Below are 7,413 nucleotides of genomic sequence, written 5' to 3'. Positions count from 1 at the left end.
AAATAGGGTTCAAAAGTTTACTCCCCCCAAAAAGAACTTTGTAGTAAAGGCTGATGCCATGAAGGTTATGATGGCAAAAAGCCTGAAAGAATTGGTAAAATCAGAAAAAGGATTGCTCAGAATCCCAGTCCACTTGCTTGGCTGCCAAACATGCACCATATTTCTACCTTTTGTATGGCAGACACCAATTTTTTTTTTTTTTTTAACACACACACACACACAACACCCAGAGAAAGATAGGACGTTTACATTTCAAAGGCACAGGAAGAGAAAAGGTCCCTCTAGAAGGACTTTCATTTCTGTAAGGTCAGAATTCTGAAAAGATGTTTTTATCAGGCCGGCTTTGGCTTTTTAAAAAAATTTAACTGCATATGCACCAAAAGAGCCCCAGCTTAGTTATTTTCAGGGTGAGAGTTCCTTTAATTCCCAATTAAGTAAGTACTTGTAAGTGCCTACTATAAACTGACATTTATCACCTGCCTCTACAAGGATTGGATCATGCTGGCACTTGCCATATAACTCTGCTTAAATTAAATCATGAGCTGCTGCAGCCGCTGACCTCCAACACACCCCTGAAAGGAGGTCAGGGTGGAGATCAGGAAATGTGCTCTGGGAAAACTAGCAGAACTGCCCTTCAGATAGTTAGATATTTTCAGAAGATTTCATGAGACCAAATTCTTGCGACTCTTCCTATCTAGAAAAGCACTAAAATCATTAGTGGTGACATCTGCTCCTCGTGACCATCAGCAAGCCTCTGCCTAAGTGTGTGTTTGGCTGCGTGGACCTCCTTCACTGAAATCATGTATAATACTGAGATCGCCCCGCCCCTTCGGAACAGTTCCTCAGAGCTCTCTGGGATGCTGTCTCCCGGGCCATGTTCCTCATTTTGCCCCAAATAAAACTTAACCCACAACTCTTACATCGTGTGATTTTATTTCCGTTGACACTAACCAAACAAATTAGCCACCTTCCCAGAAATTAAAATGGCTTTTATCCTTAGACCTTAACCCTCCACTCTAAAAAGAATAGCGGAGAACAAGGACCGGGAACTATCAGCATTATTGTTCCTTAAACTGGACTGCGGGTCAGCCCCAGGGCATCGCTGATGGGCTTCCTGCCAGGGTCAGGGATCGCCCTGGACCCAGATGGTCAACCACATCCCTTCAACATGCAGTCTCAAAGGTCACCTGTGTCAGAATTACCTGAGCAAACAGTAAGACTCCTAACCTCCTCCCAGACCCCTTGATTTTGATGTTACCTAAGATTTGAGAACAGCGTTACTTTTCTGGTTATTGGACAAACGTTTTTTGAAATACTAACAATCTTAGCAATTTTATGAACTTAATAAGCATGAAGTTTGGGGCTGTAGTACACCTGGGCTGGACCAACTAATTCTTCTGATTGATTTTCCTTTTAGAGTTCTATAGAGTACAGAAAGTCCAGATTAAAAAAAACTCCTAATTGCCCCTTATTAACAATTAAGAGTAACAACAGTAAGTTTCCCTAAATGAAAGTATATTGTTCCATCTGTTCAACTCATTATGTCATCAGTGTACTACTTGAGAGTATGATATTTGGCTCTTAGTGTTAGAGCAGGCAGACAGCTAGATATGAGCAGAGAAAGGGGGAAGCAGACCAACCGGCAGGGACTGGGCTGAGGGGAGGGGCACAGGCCAAATGCAGGAAACCATACATCATGTAAACACCAGGGGTCCCTGGGCAGAGAAAGAAAAGCAGGAACCTCTGGGTTGGTAAGTGGTCAGAAATTTTGGGGTGACAAGCGGCCTGGAGGCCAACAAAGAAAGGTGGGAAAAGGCAGGACTATCCAGTGTCCTAATGTAAACTTTTGCTCATTATACCCTCTTTTCAATAAAATTAGCCTTGCAGATTAGAAGTACCCATCATGCACCGACACTATGACACTTCCCATCCAGACTAAATAAAGACAAAAATCCCTCCTCCCTTCAGGAAGGTGGAATTGGGATAAAAATCAGGGAATATGACCCCAAACCCTTCCCTCCCCAATGAATATTCCACCCATTCATTTTTACTTGCCAAAAAAAATTCAGGGCAGCTGCTCACCTGAGCCCACCTGCTCTCCCCTTGAGAGTGTACTATCCATCCCTTAATAAATCTTCACTTTACTTTCTTAACCTCTGAGTCTTGTCTCTGAACTCTGTCTGGGATAGGGCAAGAAACTGGACACAGGTTACATCTACTGGCAACATTTGGAGCCTGATGTTTGAAAAACAGAGGATGCTGGACTTGGCCTGGGAAACTTTCTGGAATCAAAGTTATTCATAATAATAAAGCCACTCTTGGGACATGGTGTTTTCCCACAATCTAAGCGATTGATAACCTAGATGTCAGCAATGTGGTTCTTTTATAACATACTGGAGTAATGAAAATGAATCTTTCTGGCAGATTTTTTTGTGCAGTACATTACTGACACGGTCTAAACTGTGACTAAACACTGTAAATGGTTAACTACAGCATAAGGATGAACACACTGGATCATGTCCCTGCGTTGGATGTTAGGAGGCTGGTATGATGCCTCATGCTCACTTACATGCAAAGGAAACCAGCTTGTTCAGCTAGTTTTAGGCAGCTCCCCAGGAGCTGGGCTTCTGGAACACTAGCCCCGGGCTTGGAGTGGAAGGTGTGAGTTGCTCATGATCGAATGAATGGGAAACTGAATGGTTTCTTCTTAAAAATGACATTGAAAAGCAAATTCAGCATGTAGCCCTTAACTTTTCCTAGATCGAGGATCCATGCTTGTGTAGTGCTCAAGTCTAGAATTGTATGTATGTATGTATGTATGTATGTATGTATGTATGTATGTATGTATGTATTTACTTACTTATTTATTTAATTGAAGTACTGTCAGTTACAATGTGTCAGTTTCTGGTGAACAGTACAATGTCCCAGTCACGCATATACATACATATATTTATTTTCATATTCTTTCTCATTAAAGGTTATTGCAAGATATTGAATATAGTTCCCTGTGCTATATAGAAAAAACTTGTTGTTTTGTTTTAATCTATTTATATATATATACATTTGCAAAGCTCAAACTCCTGAATTTATCCCTTCCCACCCCCTTTCCCCGGGTAACCATAAGATTGTTTACTATGTCTGCGAGTCTGTTTCTGTTTTGTAGATGAGTTCATAGTGTCTTTTTTTTCTTTTTAGATTCCACATATGAGTGATGTCATATGGTATTTTTCTTTCTCTTTCTAGCTTACTTCACATAGAATGATGATCTCCAGGTCCATCTGTGTTGCTGCAAATGGCATTATTTTATTCTTTCTTATGGCCGAATGGCATTCTATTGTATAAATATACCACAACTTCTTTATCCAGTCATCTGTGGATGGACATTTAGGTTGCTTCCATGTTTTGGCTACTGTATATAGAAGAATTGCACTGTATTTTAAAAATTACTATTTTGAATATGCTTCTTGGAAGACTAAGTACATGAAACAGATAAACCAGAGTGTATTCACATTACAGCAGAAGGTTTGTTGGCAGGACGAGCTGACTGGAAGTAGGCGGGGCTCTAGAGGCAAACAGAACTGGGTTCAAGCTCTTGTTCGGACACTTAGTCTTCATGCTGTGCCGCTAGGCCACTTTCTCCATTTCATGGGTCTGTAAAACCTGCCTTGTAGAACCGCTGTGGAGTTCTGAGACACTGTGTAGGACATGCCAGCCCCACGTTGGTCCTTTTCAAACGAAAGTGACAGTGATCTTCATCATTGTCATCATTCTTCAATCTGACTCCATAAAACATTTAATTTTTAGGACTGTACTGGTTACATAAAAGGCCTCTTGCATCCTTATGTTTTGCCAGGCGGGACATATGAAGTCTCATTCATCTCTGTGACCACCTTCCCTCCCCCAGTTGCCTGGGGGCTCATTACCTTGTAAGCTGTAGGAGCTATGTTAGATTACTGTTGAATTGAGTTGAATTATAAATTTTGGCAAAGCCATCTTGACAGGAGGGTGGGGAACTTGGGTTTTTCACCCTTGAGCAGACTATAATTACATGGTTAGACTTGTAAAGAGTCAACAGAGAACATTATGTCTTCTTATTTACCTACAATTAAGATGCACAATGGCTCTTTGAAACATGCGTGCACCGGCATCAGCGCTCCTAGCATTGTGAGGTCTTGGGAACCTGTCTGGATTCCCTGCTTTTTACAGATCAGATTTTGCTGGAGACACCTTTGGCGCCTTCTGGTACCAGGCTTTGGACTTGATTTTAACAGCAAGGGGGATGGCCAGAGGCTCTTTGTAATCACAGTGCTCTTCGGTTCCCAAGGGAGATGGTGAGTGTTTCTCACCAGACGAAGAGCAGATAAGAGGTGGTGGTTAAGCACACGGGCCTGGGGCCACTTAGACCTGGCACTGAATCCAAGCGCTGGGCTTATTATCTGCAGTGACAGGCGACTTACTGAACTTTCCCAAGAGTCAGTTTCCCCGTCTGTAAGGCGGGGGTGATGACACTGGCACTTGTCTCACGGGCTCGGGGAGGACAAATGAGCTACTGCCGCTGAGGTGCTGGGCACGACGCGTGGCACCCAGGAGAGCTGACTGAGGTCACTGCTGTCTGCTCTTCCAGAGCAGGAGGGAGCCCTGGGGTAAGCGACCGACCGTGACTGCAGAGCGTGCCTGCCCGGCTCTGCGCCCTGCGCTGGGGCCTCTGCTCATAGTGGGTGGTTAGATGAGAACATCAGCTCTAGAGCTTGGACGTCTGAGAACCGGATGAAAGCCGTGGGCGCCGCCCCTAGGAGAGCGCGCAGGCCCTGTGTGCTACAGACCCGTGGGGCCCGCCAGCCCGCAGGCCCACGGGCCCAGGCTTTGGAACCCAGGGCTCAGAAGAAATGCATAACAAAGGGGTCAGGGAGCACTTACAACGCGCCACGGAGCACTTACAACGCGCCACGTGTTAAGTTTGGCAGGAGGCAAACGGGCACTGTTACCAAAAAAAGATTTTGTGTGCCTGACGCACAGAGGCCAAACAAGCCGAAACGTTGGAGCAGAGAAAGGTTTATTGCAGGGCCGAGCAAGGAGAACGGGCGACTCCTGCTCGAAAAATCCAAACTACCCCCGTGGTTTTCCAGGAAAAGGTTTTATAGGCAAAATGTGGGGTGGAGGCTGCAGGGTGTGTGACTTTCTTCTGATTGTTTGGTGATGAGGTCACAGGGCGGTGCCCCAGGAGCCCTGTGCTCAGCCTGACGCTGTCATCCTCCCCCAGGGTGGGGGCCTGAGTTCCTGCAGAGGAGCTCAAAGATGTTGTTATGTGTGTCCTTGAGGAGGAGCCAGGACCCTGCCCCAGGGCTGCCCTATTGTTTCCTGACCGGTCCTGCCCTGTCTCTGCATTCCCTCAGGTCCCTGATCAGCAACTGTTTGAACCTGCCCTTTAGAACTCAGGAAAGTCCAGGAGGCTGAGTGAAGCCTATTTCTTACAAACAAGGAGTAAGATATGATATCACTTATATGTGGACTCTCACCAAAATGATACAAATCTTATTTACAAACCGAAATAGACTCAGGGACATGGAAAACAATGTATGGTTACCAAAGGGGAATGGGCGAGGGAGGGATAAATTAGGATTTGGGGATTAACAATACACGTTACTCTATATAAAACAGATAAACAAAAAGGGCTTATTGTGTATAGCACAGGGAACTTTATCCATATAACAATTTCTGATAACATAATGGAAATGAATCTGAAAAAATACATATATGTTTGTATATATATAAATGAATCACTTTTCTGTACACCTGAAACTGACGTTGGAAATCAACTACACTTCAATAAAAAAAAAAAAAAACTTAAAAAAAATGGGGAAAGAAAAGAAACAGGGGACATGGAAAGGACTTCTAGCAGGGAGGGCCCCACAGGGTCGTGCTCCGGGTCAGCACTGGTGGTTCCTACTGCTCACCAGCCCTTGACTCTTTCAAAGCTGAGTGTCCAGTGGGCTGACCCCAGTCTTCTTCCTTGAATTACAGATTTGGCCAAGGTCAGAATCTGGGAGGGGAGCGTCTCTTGGCTGTCTTTCCCAGGGCAAGGTCATTGCTCAGATTACAATAACCATACTAGGGAGAACTGCCTTTACGGCTCATAATTAGGTAAGAAGTGTTTCTGTGGTCAGGTTCAAGCAAGCCAGTCCAATGAGCCCCTTATAGGAAAGGATGAGGCGAATCCCGAGCAGATTAATACACTGTTCTTTTCTGGTGGTCGTTGAAGACATCCAAATAAATTCCTCAGGTGGCTCAGATAAAATAGGATGGAACAGGCGCGGATGGAGGGGAGAATGCTGTTTCAGTCCCTCTTTCCTCAGCTGTTTGCTTGTTTATTGTTCCTCCTCCAGCCTGGAAGCCCCAGGAAGGCAGGGCCCCTGTGCTCTTTGCTCACCGCGCAGTGCCTCGCAACCAGGAGATGCAATAAATATGTGTGGAATAAGTGACGATTCTTGATTCTCAAAGAAGCTGCCGTCAACCAGCAGAGGTGCTGCCGTGGGTCTGCTGAAGGACCGAAGCGCCGTGGAGTGATTTTGACTTCTCCATTGCTGCAGAAAAATGTATTGAGAGAAAAACTGCAGGTTCGTATAGAGCACTGAGCCAGCCAATACATCTTTTTCAAAGTCCTTATAAATTCTGACAGGGCTGACACAGTCAATGCTAATTAAAATGTTCCCTTCGTGGTTATTATGGTCAACTTTGCTTTACTGGCATTGGCTAAATCCATGATTAATTTGTTGTTGATTTCTTGGCCAAGAAAACAACATCCAACTAGGACAGTGTTTTTCATAGGCTCCCTGGCCATCTTGCACCAAAAAAAACCATTAACAATTGTTTTTTTTGTGTGAATGTATCTTATGTATTGGCAGTAGATTCAAACACTGCCAAATAGTACACAGTAAAAGGGGAAATTCCCTTCACAGATTTACATTGCCACTTTCAGAGATAAATAGTCTCCGTATCTTGCTGTTTAGTGATCCAGGCCTTTATGGATGTCAGCACTGGCTGATAAGCCAGGTCACACTCTTGGCAGCGCGGGCCCCGTTGTGAAAGCGCCTGAACGTCGCAGTGAGAACACGGGCCCTGGGCCGCTCTCCGCACTCTGTGAAGTACAGGTGTCTCTGCTCTGTGCTAGGCTTTAGCACTCCCTAGCCTTCAAGCTCCCTTTTAAGAACGAGACAGCAGCACTCAAGTTCTGCTCCGAGTTAACACAACCTGCTTTTGGGAACGCACAGCAGGTCTCTATGAGCACATCCCCTGGCTCCAGGAGCTCACAGTTTGGCTCAGGAGATGAGAAGCGAGCTGATAAGAAATGGGACAATGCCAGATGGCGTACGTGAAATGCCAGATTAGTGGGTCGACGTTTCCTCAGACTCCACG

Source organism: Camelus dromedarius, chromosome 8, assembly GCF_036321535.1.
Source record: "Camelus dromedarius isolate mCamDro1 chromosome 8, mCamDro1.pat, whole genome shotgun sequence".
Taxonomy (NCBI): Eukaryota; Metazoa; Chordata; class Mammalia; order Artiodactyla; family Camelidae; genus Camelus; species Camelus dromedarius.
Note: the sequence above shows the minus strand (reverse complement) of the source record.